This window comes from Tenrec ecaudatus, chromosome 16 (genome assembly GCF_050624435.1).
Source record: "Tenrec ecaudatus isolate mTenEca1 chromosome 16, mTenEca1.hap1, whole genome shotgun sequence".
In the NCBI taxonomy this organism is placed as follows: domain Eukaryota; kingdom Metazoa; phylum Chordata; class Mammalia; order Afrosoricida; family Tenrecidae; genus Tenrec; species Tenrec ecaudatus.
In genome coordinates this window covers 38,084,196-38,102,675 of record NC_134545.1, presented here as the reverse complement: position 1 = coordinate 38,102,675, position 18,480 = coordinate 38,084,196, and positions in this window count along the sequence as shown.

Below are 18,480 nucleotides of genomic sequence, written 5' to 3'. Positions count from 1 at the left end.
GATTTTTTCTTCCATTCCACCTTCATTTTCTTTCTTGTTCTTTAATTCTACTTATTCTAAATACAAACAAAAAACCAAACTCACTGTCATTGAGTCAATCCTCATAATGACCCCAACAAACAAAAAAAATCTACACAAATAGAATGGTCCCCTGTGGGTTTCTGAAGCTGTACTTCTTTAAGGAATTAGAAATCCCCATCTTTTTATAGTGCAGTGGTTGATGGCTTCAAAGAGCCAACCTTTCAGATCACAGCCCAATTTGTAACCCCGACACGACCAGAGCTCCCTTCTCCATGTAAATGCATATTAGTGCACTTCTTCTGGTCTGACTATTTACTTACAATGTTCTCCTGCCTCATGGACTCTCTCTTCTCTATCTCCTTTCCTAGGTTAAATCTTATGACCTATCTTAAAATGTATTTTCTTTATTTTTATAGACCCTTTGCTCTATTAAGATATCCCCCTTATTATTATTATTATTACTATTAACTTAATTTTATCCTCTCTCTTCTTTCATTTTACCTTCCCCATTTGCCCATCTCCTTCCATTTTCCACTAAATGTTCTCTAGCTCCTATTTCACTCTTCCCCCATAACTTGACAAAACCAACTCCCCCAACTCGACACAGCAGCTCACACACTATTAATAGCTTCACCTTGATGCCAGGGAGCAGTCAACCAGAGCACACTCTACAAATCAAGAAAACAGTCATTAACCACTGGTAATCACCTAAATACAATGGGTTACTGTATCTGAAATTGAATTCAAACAAAATGTGTTGTGGTGCTGTCATGAGAAGTGGGGTTTTTTCATGAGAACAATGGAAAGAACTAAAAAACGAGAAGTCTTACATCAACCGATACCAAGTAACTATCAGATGATAAGCAATAATGTTATAGAACCAGGCAGCATGGCAAAAGACCTGAGTTCTATGACAGAAGAAAAGGAGAATTGAATCAGTGAACTCAAAGAAAATATTCTGACTACCAGCTTGGAGAGAAACAATAAAAAAGCAGAGCAATGAAATCCAAAGAAAGCCTGAGAATGTGGTGGGGAAAAAGTAATATCCTACATCTCATTGGGTAAGAAGAAACACTCCAATGTGGTGTGTAAAAAGTAACATCCTACATCTCATTGGAATCCAGAGTAAGAAGAAACAATCGAAAATATCTACAAAGAAAATAGTAAGAGAAATCATGCAAGAAAACTTCCCTAACATCACAAAGCAGGAGAAAATAACTATTTAAAATCTAAGAAAACCCAAACAGGACAGAATCCAATGAGAAATGCTTTGTGATATATGGTAGCCAAATGATCCAATTCCAAGGTAAAGAGAAGAATCATGAATGCAGCTTGGGGAAAAAAGTCATCTACAGAGAAAAATGATAAAGATAAGCTTGGATGTCTCAGAAAACATATGCAGGCGAGAAAACAACAAAGTGACTCGTGTCATGTTCTGAAAGAAGAAAGAAGATTGACCAAGAATCTTGTGCCCTACAAAATAATTCCTCAAATATGAGAGAGAAGTAAAGGTATTTACAGATAAAGAACAATTAAAGGAATTCAGAAAGACAATACCAGCATTACAAAACGAGGATCACTATTGACAGAGAATCAATAACAGCAGACAAACCTGAGATCATCAGACAGGTAACAGCACCCAGAAAACAATACAATGAAAGCAGTATTCAGACCAACACAGGACACCAATAAAATCACAGCAATAAATAAAGACCAACAACAAAGACAAACACAGCAAAATTATAATGTCAAACACACATATATCAATAATGAAACTGAATGTCAATGCATTGAATGCACCAAGCAAGAGACACAGGGTAGCAGACTGGATTAGAAAGCAAGGCTCACCTATAAGGTGCCTACAAGAGACAAACCTAAAACTCAAAGACAAAAATTGGCCCCAAATAAAATACTGAAGAAAAATTTACCAAGACTTTGGCAACCATAAAAAAGCAGGAATGGCTCCATGATGCTCACCTTCCAGACACAATCGCTGAAGACAAAGCAGGTGCATAAGCAAATGTGGTGAAGAAAGCTGATGGTGTCCGGCTGTCAAAAGATATAGCATCTGGGATCTTAAAGACTTGAAGATAAACAAGCGGCCATTTAGCTGAGAAGCAGCAAAGCCCACATGGAAGAAACACACCAGCCTGCGTGATCACAACAGGTCAACAGGATCAGTTATCAGGCACCAAAGACCCAGAACAAAAAATCATATCAAGGTGAATGAGGGGGCATGTGGAGTAGAGACCCAAAGCCCATCTGTAGGGAACTGGATATCCCCTTACAGGAGGGTGTTTCCTCCCCGCCACTCTCATGACCCCAGTTCTACTTTACAAATCTGGCTAGGTCAGAGCATCTACATAGGTGGAGATAAGACCTGGAAGCTCTCAGGGCCAATATTGAGAGTAGCCATATCAGGAGGGTAAGGGGAAGGTGGGGGGAGAAAGGAGGAACTGGTCAAAATGCTCTACCTATTACCCACTTCCAGGGGCATGGACAACAGAAAAGCGAGTGAAGGGAGATATCGGCCAATGTAAGACATGGAAAAATAATAATAATTTATAAATTATCAAGGGTTCATGAGGGAGGGAAGGTGGAGAGAGATGGGGAAAATGAGAAGCTGATACCAAGGGCTCAAATAGAAAAAAAAATGTTTTGAAAATGATTCTGGCAACAAGAGTACAAATGTGCTTGACACAATGGATGTGATATGGATTGTGATAAGAATTGTATGAGCTCCCAATAAAATGATTTTTTAAAAAGGAATGGCAATATTAATCTCTGATAAAATAGACTTCAAAGTAAATAGCATAATTTGAGATAAGATTGAACATCATATAATGATTAAAGGAATACAAGAACAAGACATACCATAATAAACATGCAAAGTCAAATCAAACTAACTACTATCAAATTCATGCTGACTCATAACAACCCTAGTATTGGTTTCTGAAACTGTAACTGTTTACTTGAATAGAAAGCCCAGCCTTCCTCCCTCGGAGTTGCTGGTAGTTTTGAACTGGCAACCATGCGATTGCAGCCCAACTGGTAAACAATACACCACCAGGGCTCCTTATAATAAATATATGCCCCCAATGAAAGATCCTCAAATAAATCAATTAAACCCTCATAGGGTTGAAGAGAGAAATAAATGGCTTGACTAATTGGAGACTTAATTTATACCAATATCAAAGAAAGACAGATCATCAAGGCAGAAATTCAGCAAAGAAACAGAAAAGCTAAACAACACAATCAGCTAGCTTGGGCTCCTACACATACCCAGAGCACTCCACTAACAGCAGCATGGCATCCATTCTTCTCCAGGACACTCAGTATGTACTCTAGAATAGACCACCTGCTAGACCACACAGCCAGCCTTACTAATTAAAAAACAAACCAACATTGAGATCCTACAGTCTGTTTCTCAGATCACAATGCTATAAAACTGGAAATCACAATTGATGTATGTATATGTATGGATTGTGATAAGAGTTCTATGAGTCCCTAATAAAATGTAAAAAAAGAAAAGAGGAGAAAAAATGATTAGGGAAAAGAATGTACAGATGTGCTTTATACAATTGATGTATGTATATGTATGGACTGTGATAGGAGTTGTATGAGCCCCTAATAAATTGTTAAAAAAACAAAACAAAACTGGAAATCAACAAAGTAAGGAAGAGGAACATAAAACTAAACACAAGTACAATGAACAACATAATACTTAAAAAGGACTGGTAAGAGATCAAATAATAATTAAATAAAACACTTTACTACCGTTGAGTCAATTCTGACTCATAGTGACCCTACAGGACAGAATAAAACTGTCTCTGTAGGTTTCCAGACTATAATTCTTTATGGGAGTAGAAAGCCTCATCTTTCCCCCAGGAGTTTCTGAAATTTTTGAATTGCTTACCTTCAGGTTAGCAACCCAACATATAAGCCTTACATCACCAGGGCTCAAATATCAAATAAGAGATGAAATTGAGAAATGAATGAAAATGGTAGCACAATATAACACAGGGAAGGCATTTATCAGAGAGGAAATTATAGCAATCAAGACACACATGAAAAAAATGAGGGAAAATCCACAATCTACACCTTAACATAACACATGCATCAACTGGAACAAGGGCAGTGACATAAACGCTCAGCCAACAAAATAAACCAGAAATAAATGAACTAAAAAACAGAAAAACAATGGAAAAGCTCAATAAGACTGGAAATTGGTGTTTAGAAAGGATCAATAGAATCGACAAACTGCTGATAAATTTAACAAAGGAAAAGACAGAGAAGATGCAAATATCTAGAATTAGAGATGAAAAAGAAAAACGTGACAACAGATTCAAATGAAATAAAAAGAAGAAGAACTCACTACTGCAAAAGACAATAAGTTTGATCCTGGAAGTGGACAAATACCTAGAAATACATCATCTACATAAATTAATGCTGATGCGTTTCGAAAACCTGAAGAGACCTATAAGAAAAAAGAAACAGAGAAGGTTATCAAGTAGCTCCTAAACCAGAAAAGGCCAAGACAGCTGGTTTCACAGGGGGAATTCTACCAAGTCCTCATTGACGATCCGTCACTATTCCGACACAGAATACAGAAAGGGCCAACAGACCCCCACACTCATTCTATGCAATGAGCATATGCCCGATACCAAAGCCAGGCAAAGACCCTGCAAAGAAAGTGAACTGCAGACCAATATCCCTCAAGAAAAAGACACAAAAATTCTCATCAAAATTCTGACTCATAGAATCCAATAACATATCAAAAAGACAACTTGCCATCACCAAGTGGAATTCATACCAGGCGTTCAAGGATGGCTGAACATTAGAAAAGTAATTAATGTAAATAACCACATAAGCAAGACAAGAATAAGAACCACATGAGCATATCAACAGAGAACATGTAAATGACATTATCCAACAGCTATTTCTAATTTTAAAAAAACCCAAGAAAAAAACAGAAAAGGAAATTCCTCTGCAGAATAAAGGCCCTATATAAAAAATTCAACTGCCAATATCATGGTCATTGGGGGATAAACTGAAAACATTTTCTCTGAGAACAGGAACCAGACAATGATTCTGCATATCATTACTCTTACTCAACAATGTGCTGGAAGTCTTAGCCAGAGCCATTAGACAAAAAAGGGAAATCAAGGACATATAATTGGGAAAAGAAAAAGCTAAATTCTCACTATTATCAGATGATATAATTTGATAAATACAAAACCAGAAAAGATTGTTAGAAACAATTGAGGAATTTGGTAAAGTAGAGGGGTATAAAATTATCCAGCAGAAATAAATCAGATTCCTGTATACTAGCAAAGAGAACTCAAAAATGACATCCAGAAAATAATACCATTTACAATAGCCACATGTGTTAAGTTGGGTTATTTAGACAAAGAAGACCAACGACACTCTTATATGTACAAGAAAGAATTTTTATATCAATTAACTTCATATCAAGAAGGCTCCCAGCCCAGTCCAACTCAAGTCTGTAAGTCTGATGCTGGATTAGTATTTTCAATTGCCGTGTAGGCATGTGAAACTTGAACATTGAATAAGGAAGAGGGAAGAAGAATCCATGCTTTAGAATTGTGGTACTTTTGAAGAATGTACCATGAACTGCTAAATGGACAAACAAATCTGTTTTGGAAGAAGTTCAGCCAGAGTGTTTCTTAGTGGCAAGGATGGTGAGACTTGATCTTACATACTTTGGACATGTTGTCAGGAGAGACCAGTCCCTGGAGAACAACATCATGGCTGATAAAGTAGAGGGCAGTGAATAAGAGGAACTCCCTCAAATAGATGGATTGACAAAGTGTCTGCAACAATGAACTCAAGAGTACCCACAGTTGGGAGGATGGCAGAGGACTGAGCAGTGTTTCTCTTTGTCGTGCATGGAATTGCTATGAATCAGAGCTGACTTGATGGCACCTAACAAGATCAATAGGATTACTATATGAGAGGGTACCCCAAAAAGTCTGGAATTTTTTCAAAGCTATATATTTAATTTTTTTAACAAAACAACCTTATTAGCTTCAAAGTACTCTCCATTACAGTTAATATACTTGTCAAATCTGCATTTCCATTCTTGGAAACATTTTACAAACACATCTGTTTGGATGGCTGACAGCTTCTCCCTCTTTTTTCTCTTCACCTCTTCTAAGTCGTCAAATCATTGTCCTTTCATGTCCCTCTTCATTCGTGGAAACAAAAAGAAATCTCATGGAGCAAGGTCAGGTGAGTTAGGTGTGTGGGGCAAGAGAAGCAGGCTGTTTTTTGTCAAAAACTGGCACACTGAGATGGCTGCATGAGCAGGTGTATTGTCATGGTGGCAAAACTGGTCCCCCGTCTGCCACAAATCAGGCCTTTTTGGTCACACACTGTTACACAATCTTTTCAGAATCTCTAGATGAAAGACCTGATGAAAAGTCCAACCTGGTGAAATGGACTATTCCCCTCACATTAAAAACAACAACAACAACAACAAATAAGCATCATCTTGATCTCAGATTTCACTTGTTGAGTTTTTGGAGGGTGAAGTGACAATGGGGTGTTCCACTAGTGTGATTGATGTTTGCTTTCAGCGTCATGTCTCATTACCAGTAACGAACTTGGTTACAAAAAGTCTGGGTCGCTTCAGAACTGTTATTTCAAAGCATGGCATGTTTCCACTCAGTGTTATTTTTCTTGTTCAGTCAGAACCTGAGGGCGCACATTTTCCAGCAACCTCATTCCCAAATTTTCCGTTAAAATTGCTGAACCAAGCTCCAAGATAGTCCCTATAACTTCTCCATCTCTTCAATCATCTGACATGGTCTTTGAGCACAAGTGCACAAATTATGTTGACATTTTTGTCCATTTAGGACAGACATCCAGAAGATTTGTCATCAATGGAAACTTCACCTTTTTTTTTGAAATGAGAAAACCACTCGTGCACCTGAGTTGAATAAACTGTGTTCAACATCACAACTTTTGCAGTATTTTCCCCAAGCAGGACACACAATTTCAGTCACACACTGTTCTCTTAAATCAGCCATCACGAAAAACGAGAGTCAAGCAAAACTGCTTTTATGAAAAAAATCACTGTGACCAAAGAGAACTTTCCCAGGTGATGCCACTTGGTGCATGTGGTAGTCACCTAATCTGCTGTCAATTTGAGTCTTAAGGGTTTAGGGGTGGAGTCTAGTCTGTCAATCTGAAGATAGCCAATGTGACCTCTGTGTGGGTATGGCCTTCTCCTGAGAATTCTGGGAAATCCAGTACTTCCTCCTTGGAGGCAAGAGACACCTCTCTCTGCTACTTCCTAGGGGACATTGCAGAAGGCAAGCTACATGGACATAACCATATCTCAGAAGCCGGAGAAGCCACAGAGAGACCCCTGCCAGCACTGAGATGCTTACAATGCCACTAGATCTAAAGACTTTCTACCCACTGGCTTATGATCTTCCTGTATTTGGCTTCATTGCATGTGTTTGGTATCGGACATATAGGCTAATATCAGACTTATGGCCCTGGATTGGACTGGGTTGGGATGCTTTCTCAATGTTCAACTCCTCTTGTATATAAAACTCTTTCTTATACACATATGTGTGTCCATGGATTTGTTTTTCTAGTCTACCCAGATTAACACAATGCACTAACTCAGAGCAGGTTACTCCATGCTCACCTAATGGGAAAAATGCATATTATGAAGGCTCTGCCAAGTGGAGACTTTTTTTTCTTCCATTTTGGGGTACCCCTTGTGTTACCTATATGGATGATTTATGACCTTCTCTCTTAAGATGGTAAAGATACAGTTACTATGAATCAGGGGCCTGTGTAAACTATAGACTTATGAATACATTTTGAACATTCACTTAATTATAACCGTTCTTGTGACTTGGTCATATGATCACTGAAAATATGGTGCTATTGTAAAGTGTGGCGAAACATCAGATGGCACTCGCCTATTGCAAAGGATAATGTGTGGGGCCTTAAAGGCTTGTCTTGATCCAATTTTTGTAACTAATGAAAGCCAAGACGAGAGAAGGGAATGGCATTAGAGCTTACCTTCTGTGCATCCAGTTTGCATAAGGCTGCGAAGGACAGGGAAAGTCCCAATACATTGTCAGGTTACCAACCTGGATTAAGCCTTGAGGGAATTCCCTCTGGCTATTGGCCATGAATGGGAATGGCCTTCCTATCAGACAGATTGCATTGGAATTGGATCAATGTAGATGTATTGCTGTTGTTGGTATCATCAAGTCTGTTCCATTTCATAGCAACGCTATGTAGAGCAGAACGAAACACTGCCTGGCCATGGGCCATCCTCACAATTGTTCATATGTATGAGCCCATTGTCATGGGCACCGTGTCAGTCCATCTGGTCAAGGATCTTTTTCTCTTTTACTGCTCCTCTAATTTACGAGTCTTGATGTCCTTTTTGAGACTGGTCTCTCTTGATAACACGTCCAAATGACATAAGACAAACCCCTTTTTCTGTCCCTCCACTGCTTCCCGCTGATAACATGTCCACAGCATGGGAGATGAAGTTCTGTCATCCTTGCTTATAAGGAGCAATTTGACTTACTTCTTCCAAGACTTATTTATGTGTTCTTTTGACAGTCCATTGTACTTTCAATATTCCTTGCCAGCCCCATAATTCAAATGCATAACTTTTTCTTTGATCATCCATATTCCATGTACAAGCTTCACATGAGCATGAGGCAATTGAAAATTCCAGGGTTTGAATCAGGCACACCTTAGTCCTCAAAGTAGCATCCTTGCTTTTCAGCTCTTTAAAGAGGATCTGTGCTGCATATTTACCCAATGCATTGTATCCTTTGATCTGTTCACCGATGCTTCTAAGAACATGATTGCGAATCCAAGCAAGGGGGAATCCTAGATAACTTCAATCTTTTGTCTATTTATCATGATGGTGTTACCTATTGGCTTTTCTTCACATTGAGTTGTAACTCATACTTAAGCCAGCAATTCTTGATCTTCACCAGCAAGTGCTTCAAGTCCTGCTCATTTGCAGCAAGGAAGGTGCTGTCCTCTGGCTATCGCACATTTTAATAAGCCTTTCTCCAGTCTTCTTCATAGAGCCCAGCTTCTCTGATTATTTCTCAGCAGCCAGATTGAAATACAGGCAAAGTTGGGTTAAAAGTTAACACCATATGCTTTGTTTCCTGTTGGACCAATTTTAAATTTGTTCTAGGTTTTAATATTTTCTGCTTTCCTTTCAATTGAGATTTTTCTCTGATTTATTTCATTGTTGGGCTTTTTGTGTTTGCTTTTAGTTTGGGGTTTTTTTCTGCGTGTGAAATCTAGGATAAGTAAATCTATAGAGACAGTTTCTTAGGGTTAATGGGGAAGTTTGAGGGAAATGGGGAGCTACTAAAGAGAACAAGAAAGTAGAACTATTCCAAAGTTGGTTGTGGTTATGACTGCACAACTCTTTAATATGATTCAACAATTGGAGTTGAAAAATCAATCAATCAATAAAATCACAACGGTTGTTACGCATGGCCAAGGGGAGTCCAGAAGTGTATGTGGTAGGTGAACTTGTCTACCACGTTGAACATGTGGAACAACAGATCGCATTGGCATACACATCTTGTCTCTTGCTGGCCCTGCCCTCTGTTTTGGTGTTCTCCATGGCAATTTGATCGGCTTCCATGTTTCCAGAGTAGATCTGCTCCCTAAGGTCTTCAAGGCTGAGGCCGTTTGGAAGCAGGGCACCAGACTCTTCCAAGGCACCTCTTGGTAGACTTGAATTCCCCAGCAGTCTGATGCTTTACCGCTTACAGACTCCTCATTCCTTTTCAACTTCTCAGAGATGTAAGAGTGTGGAAATGCTCTGTCTTTACTTATGTGGCCACTCTGTAGAAAAGACAATTGATTTTGACTATAGTGTATTTAGTCTAACTGACAAACAGTTCATAAAAATGTCACTTTAATAAAATAGAAATTATTTTGATTCGTATAAATTCCAGTTAGAGACTTCAGTTTATCTTATAAATAGACTTTAAGCCTCATTGCCAATTTGTGAACTTTCAGAGACCTACTAGTAATTGTTTGACTTTCTGTCATAGAGAATGCAGCCAAGTGACAAATAGAATCATCATTTTAATATGCTGAGGCTTGCATCATTGAATGTGCTATGAGGCTGGGATAAGGTATTTAAAGTACTTTAAAATGGACAACAAACAAACACAACTTCTAGTTAAGATGGCATGTGCTTCAGAAACTACACATTTCCTCATGATTTCATCAGGGAGTAATTAACTGAAAAGATGAGAATGGTACCGAAGATTAATGATAACATCAATAAGCTGTTTGAACTCAATAGGCTAAAAAAGGAATACATCGAACATAGCAATTAAGCACATTTGGTTTAAATAAAGCACCTTTAGTTGCCAGGAATATTACCCACTGTGTTTGTGTTTTCACTGGGAAATGTTTCTTGGGATTGGGGTAATGAAAACATTTAAAAAACAATGGGAACAATAAACTAGTTAAAAAGAGTTCAGAAAGAAAGCAAGAAAAGATCCTCTGGCCATTAGTATTTAAATTCTCAGTAAAATTCCAAGGCAGATATTAAAGGGAAATGTATACATGCATCAAGAGAGAAATGAAAGCTTGTATGATAAACAGCATGAGCATATAAAGAACAGATCATGCCAGAGACATTCAATTGCATTCCTTTGATCAAATTACCAAGTGGATGAAGGGAATTTAGTAGATGCAATATATCTGGGCTTTACTAAATCATTTGCTTTATGCTTTATGAAAACCTACTTAAAATTTTAATTAAAATTAGCTTAACTATTTACACTGTCCCATAGACTGAAGTAAACTCACAAATAGATAAAGAGAAATGAGACTTTGCAGCCGTATCTGCACTGAGGAAAAGGGCTGTGGAAAGTCCCCCGATGGCACGAGATGTAGAAGGAACAATTGTATGCTAAGGACAATGAGAACTGTTAAAAGCATAGAGGGGTGAGATGCTAATGTCGTGTTAGAAATTTCAAGGTTTTTCAAATATTATAATTCAATATTCATTTTAAGGAGCTTAGGAAAAATGAATTCTTTCGCAACCTGATATATGATGCAGATATCAATAGTTTATAGATGTGCTAGCAGGAGGATATCTAGTTTATCACTGGCAGATGGTTTTCTTTCTAGAGAACCTTGAGTGATTGAAATCTGCCCTATTAAAATTATTATGTCAATAAAGCAAAGGGCCTTACGTCCTAAAGAGTGTAAAATTTGTAACAATAAACTTGTATTTCCTGTATACATCTTGATAAGTATTATCTGAGATCCTTTCTAGTTTTGGGTCACTATTAATTTTCCAGGGCTGTTCTATCAACACACTAACAGGAAGGTGGCTTATCACAACAGGAGTTATTGACTAAAGTACAAATCAACATGTCAGACAGGCCAGGCTCCCTCCAAACCCTCTGGGGGCAGACAGGGCCTGTCTTGTGTCTCTCAACTGTTAGCCTGAGGCATTCTTGGGCTAGTAGATGTATCATTACATGACTATTCTTCCCTTGTCTGTTTTTCTGTATCTCTTCTCTTCTTTTATAAGGACTTCGCGCAGATTTTATTAGTACCTACTCCAGTATGACCAAATGTTAACAGACGTTAACAGATGACAACATCTTCAAAGACCCTATTACCAAATAAGTTCACAATTACAGGTACCAGCAGTTGGTACTTCATATCTTTTTCAAAGACAAGTCAATCTGTAACACCAATTAATAATCATCTTTGTTTACTCATAGCCTTTAAGTATATAATTAGCATAGTGATTTCATGTTATTATCATCCATATTATCCCTATTATAATAAACAAAGTAGCTATTGTAGTAATTGTTTCATTCTTTTTCTTATATTTCCCCTCCTGACATTCATGTACCTGATACCAATATATTGCATAATATGTAGTCTGAATACTATACTTTCTAATTAATCAATCACATCATAACCAATCCAGAATGTGAAAATTTACACTTTCAAGCAAATACTGTTTATAGACACACATCAAAACTGAATCTCATTCTGGGTAACTAGGTAATTATAATATTATTGTAATTTGCAGTTACTGTCACTAGATAGTGGAACTAGCTAATATACTGATTTTTAATAAAGTCTAGAGCTCCCCACTCAGAAAACCAAGCTTTCCCCAGGGTGGCTGATTGCAAAAGCTCTCAGGGCACCTTAGCAGAAAAACCCATCAGCTTTGACAGGGTTGGGAGATACATTTTCCCTCCACTCTACTTGTGGTAAAAATTTCCCCGTGCAACACATGCTTATAAAAGTTGGCTGTGTCTTATAAGCTGCCAAAGCTTATAAATGAGAAAATACGGTGATGTGTTCAACAGATATGTAGTCTTCCCCCAACTGTAGCACAAGCTCTTTTTAAGTCAAACGTTGTTACTATGAATCATAATTCTGTTTTCATCACTCGATAGAAATGTAATTGAAAAATAACACACTGGGATTATTTTAGGACCAGAAATTAGCATAAACTGTGAAAAGAAAATGGGTAACAGAAATGATATTGTCATTTTTTGACTTTGGACATTCATCAACACTTAAAGTCAGAGCTGTGTTATACCCATAGAATTAATTCACATACGAGGCAGAATTTTAACTGATTAAGTTTTGCTATTTTTTGAGAAAAAATAAACAAACATAAGACATGTTTATTTGACAATGAAGAAAGAACATGAAAACAAAAAAGAGAAATATTTTAAAATCCTACAGAACACTTATATTTCACTACATTGATCCCCCACTGCTCTGTCAGGCCCTGGCTCATGTATGGCTGTGGGGCTTGACGAAGTCACCAGGATTTTAAATCCCAGAAAGGTGACTGACGGTAGACAGGCTGTAGTGGAGCTTCCAGCCTAAGAGAAGCTAAGAAGAAGGAAGAGGCATTTCACTACTGAAAAATTAACCACTAAAAATCTTATGAAGAGCAGGGGACATCATTTTACATACTAGAATCAGAAAAAAAAACAAAACAAAAGTATTGCTGCTATGGTTCCAGTTCAGACACGAATGAGTTCCTTCCAAACAAACTGGTTTATACCTGGCTCAGCCATCAGCGACTGGCTGCCAACAAGGTAGTTCAGTGATACTCTCGTGTCAGTCCATTGGAACACTTCCAACAAGGTCTACTCAAGTAGTCGCTTCCAAGGACAAGTTAAAGGAAAGGCAGAAAGGTCAGTTCAGAAGATTTTGATCACTTGGGGGCGTGGGCAGACTTCAAAGGACAAATCTTTTTTTCATTTTATTGTCTTTTTAAAAATTTAATCATTTGATTGGGGACTCATACAATTCTTATCACAATCCAGACATACATCCATTGTGTCAAGAACATATATACATTTGTTGCCATCATCATTCTCCAAACACTTGCCTTCTACTTGAGCCCTTAATGTCTGCTGCTCATTTTCCCCCTTCCTCCCCACTACCCCTTAACTCACGAACCCTTCATAATTCATAAATTATTATTATTTTGTCATCTATTACACTGTCTGATGTTTTGCCCTACCTTCTTCTCTGCTGTCCCTCTCCCAGGGAGGAGGCTATACGTAGATTCTTGTAATCAGCTCCCCCTTTCTACCACATAGCGTCTGGGGTCTTAAAGGCTTGAAGATAAACAAGCGGCCATCTAGCTGAGAAGCATCAAAGCCCACAGGGAAGAAGCACACTAGCCTGTGTGACCATGAGGTGTACAAGGGACCAGTTATTAGACATCAAAGAACTAAAAATCACATCAGTGGGTGCCCACCTTCCTGATACAATCACTGAAGACAAACGTGTGCATAAGAAAATGTGGTGAAGAAAGCTGATGGTGCCAGGCTATCAAAAGATGTAATGCCTGGGGTCTTAAAGGCTCAAAGATAAACAAGTGCCCATCTAGAAGCAACAAAGCCCACATGGAAGAAACACACCAGCCTGTGTGACCACAAGCTGTCGAAGGGATCGGGTATCAAGCATCAAGGAACAAAAACTCATACCATTGAAAATGTGGGTGAGTGCAGAGTGGAGACTCAAAGCCCATTGGCAGCCAACCAGACACCCCCTTACTGAAGGGTTGTGGGGAAGAGATGACCAGTCAGTGTGTAGGGTAGCAAAGATGAACATACAACTTTCCTCTAGTTCTTAAATGCTTCCTCCCCCCCACTATCATGATCCCAATTGTACCTTACAAATGTGGCTAGACCAGAGGATGTACATAGGTACAGATAGGAGTTGGAAACACAGGGAACCCAGGACAGATGACCCCTTCATGACCAGTGGTGAGAGTGGCGATGCCTGGAGGGTGCAAAGGACTAATCTTGATAGATTTTCTATAAGGGCATAGCACAATCATTCGGTGAGGAAAGGTCCAGTAAAATTGTGTCAAGGAATTTTCCCATCACAACAGTGCACCTGCTCATTCCTTGTGGGAAGTAAATTATCCTACAAGAACTTAATAGGAAACCTTATCCCATCTGCCCTACAGCCCTGATATCACCCCTTCAGTCATTGTGATATTGACAAAATTCAAAGAATATTTAGACAGAATATTGTTGTAGGCTCCCGAGGATGCCCAAAGTTTTGATTTAGTGTAAATCAAAGAGCACATTCTTCAGGAAGGATTACAGAGATGGAAACCACCTTCAGAAGTCTATAGACCTAGCTAGAGAACAATAGCTTCATATTTTGAAATTTTTGTTTAGTAAAGATTTCTGTGATGTTTTTGGCAATATTTTTTAACTTAACATTTGGTGCCGAAGGTGGGCCCCTCAGGTTAGAAGGTATTCCAGATAAGACTGGAGAAGCCATCTCCTCAGAGCAGAGGTGAACGCCGTAGTGGACGGCGGCTTTTGAGACCTTCATCTGCGGGTGTGACATGACGCAAGATGAGAAGAGACACTGGCAAACATCCATTGCTATTCAGAAGTTGGAATGTATAAAGTACAAATCTAGGAAAATTGGAAGTCATCAAAAATGAAATGGAAGGCATACAAAGCCACATCCTACACTTTTGTGAGGCGAAATGCACTGATCCTAGCCGCTTTGAATCCAGTCATTGGTTTAGTATTGCTGCAATGTCACAGTGTCAGGCATTCATCATTAGAAACGAACATTTCAACATCGATACCGCAGTACATCAGGTTTATTAACAATCTGCAGATAACACAGCCTTGGTGGCTGAAAGAGAAGATGGGAAGCTCTTGTTAATGAAGACGAGTGACTGCCGCCTTCTGTATGGACTGCAACTCAGTGTAAAGACTGAGATCCTCATCACATCATGATAAATGGAGCAAATATTGACATTTCCCAGGACTGTATCTTGCTTGCACCCATAATCAATGCTCATTACAGCACTAGTCAAGAACTCAAACAAGGCATTCTATTGGACACTCTGCTGCACAGGGTTCTTTGAAATGAGGACCATGGATGCTATATCGAGGACTCACGTGTGCTCGGCCTAAATCAGGGTCTTCGCTAAAGAGTGATGTATTTGAATTATGGTGCTGGGGATGAATAGTGCAAGTACCACGGCCTAACGGAAGAACAAACAAACCTGTCTTGGACAGAAGTACAACCAGAATGCTCCTTAGAAGCAAAGATGGCAAGACATTGTCTCACATACTTTGGATATGTTCTCAGGAGAGACCAGTTCCTGAAAAAGCACACTGTGCTTGGTCAAGTAGACAGGCAGCAAAAAAAGAGTAACTTTCCAGAAGACAGCTTGCCACAATGGCTGCGACAGAGGACTCCAACGTAACATTTGTGGAAGTGTTGCAGGACAAGACAGTGTTTCACTCTGGGGCTGCTAACCCCAAGGTCAGCAGAGTGAAACCACCAGCACTCCTGAGGGGAAAGATGGCGCCTGAACTTCCTGGGGGCAGTTCTTGTCCTCTGGAGTTTCTGGGAGTCGGCATGGATTCAGGGGCTGTGAGATTTCCTTCTCTGAGTTGGAGCTGACTTCACAGCACTGGTGGCAACAGTAATTGAAGTACAAGATGAGCAGAGGTAGGATAATGACCAGACGTCTTCAAGGAAGACCGACTAATATGACTATTATTCAAATGTACACTTTGGCCACTAATGCCAAAGATGAGGGACTTAAAGAGTTTGACCGTGTTCTGCATTCTCAATTTGATGAGATGTGCTATCAAGATGTATTGTCAATTACTAGTGGTTAGAAATTTGGATAAAAAGATGATTTTGAGTTTGGAAAAGATGGCTGTGGTGATGGAAACAATGTTGGAGATCATATGATAGAATTTTGTAATACCAGTGATACATTTTGAGTCAAATGGGGTCAAACCTGTCCTCCTGCATCAGCGTCTATAATACTCTATGCACGGACATTGCCAGTGGATAAGACAGCCCAGAGGGATACTGCGTGGTTTAAAACCGGAACAGATGTGGTTGGGGTTTTGTTATTTCCGTATACTTTTTCAAACTCTATGCTCAACATACAATTTTTGAAAATTGAACTATATGGATGAGAACCTGAAATCAAAATCGCCAGTTCCAACTCTTTGCTACATAAATCCGAACAAAACACTGCCTGGTCTTGCACCATGCTCATAATTGTTCTTACACTTGAACCTGCTGTTGCAGCCACTGTGTTGATCCATCTTGAGCAAGGCCTTCTTTTTCACTGGCCCTCTACTTTAGGAGACGGGCTGTTCTCTGGGGATGGTCTCTCCTGACAACTTGTCTAACGTACTTGAGACAAAGTTTAATCATCCTTGCCTCTAAGGAGAGTTCTGGCTCTACTTCTTCCATGATAAATCTCTTTGTTCTTTTGCCACTTTCAATCTTTGCCAGCATCATAATTCATATCCAATGTTTATTCTTTGGTCTTCCTTATTGAACACCAAACTTTCACTATTATATGAGATGACTGAAAATATGACATGAGTCAGGCGCACCTTAGTCCACAAAGTAACACCCTTGCTTTGCAACACTTTAAAGAGGTTTTGTGCAGCAGATTGACCTAATGCACGTGTCCTTTGATTTCTTAATTGCTGTTTCCATGAGCATTGTTTGCAGATTCAAGCAAGATAAAATTCTAGACAACCTTTTCTTTATTTATCATGATGCTACCTATTGGTCCCATCATGAGGAGTTTGGTCTTCTTCACATTGAATTGTAATCCCTACTGAAGGCTGACTTGATCTTCATCAGCAAGTGCTCCTCACTTTCAGCAAGCAAAGTGGTGTCATCTGTACATCACAGATTGTTAATAAGCCACCGCCTTCTTCCTGTAATCCAGCTCCTCTGATGATTTGCTTAGCATACAAATTGAGTAAATATGGCTGGTGGACACAACCCCAATGCACATCTATCCTCACTTTTAGTTATGCGGTATTCTCTTGATCTGTTTGTAAAAGAGCTCCTTGATCCAGGTACAAGTTCCACAGGCGCATGACAAAGTGCTCTGGAATTCCTATTCTTTTTAAGTCTATCCTTAGTTTGTTGAGATCTAAATAGTTGAACGCCTTTCCATAGTCAATAAAACGCAAGTAAACATCTTTTTGGAAATCTCTCATTTCATCCAAGATTCATCTGATATCAGCAATGATATTACTCGTTACATGCTCTCTTCCAAGTTGGACCTGAAGCTCCCTGTTGATATTCTGCTGCAACTGTTGTTGGATGATATTCAGCAAAATTTTACTTGTATGTTATATCAATGATCTGGTTCTATAATATGAGCATGTCGCCTTTCTTTGGAATGGGTACAAATATGGATCTCTTCCAGTCAGTTGACCAAGTAGCTGTTTACTAAATTTCCTGGCATAGACCAGTGAGTGCTTCTATGCTTCGTGAGCTTGTTGAAACATTTTAATTGCTATTCTATTGACTATCCTGGAGCCTTGTTTTTGGTTAAGGCTCTCAGTGTAGCTTGAACTTCTTTCTCTAGTAACTTTGATTCTTGTTTATATGCTACCTCTTGAAATGGTTGTGTGTCAACTAGTTCTTTTTGGTACAGCGACTGTATCACTCAATATTTTGGCCATAGAATCTTTTAGAATTTCATCTTGAGGCTTGATTTTTTTCTTGAGTTCTTTCCATTTAAGATATGCTGAATGTGTTATTCATTTTGTATATTTCATTATAATATTTTACTTTGTCTTCTCAATCTGCCATTTGAAATGTTCTGTTTAACTCTTTGACTTTCTAAGCCCCGCCCCCATTTGCTTTAGCTACTCTAGGATTAAGAGCAAATTTCAGAGTCTCTTCTGACATTCACTTTGATCTTTTCTTCTTTCCTATGCTTTTAATGATCTTTTGCTTTCTTCATGAATGATGTTGTTTTCTTTTATTTTTTTGAAGTTGACAAAGATGTTTTTACTTGACTCCACAATCAACACCCATGGAAGCAGTAGTCAAGAAGTCAACTACAATATTGCTTTGCGCAAATCTGCTGCA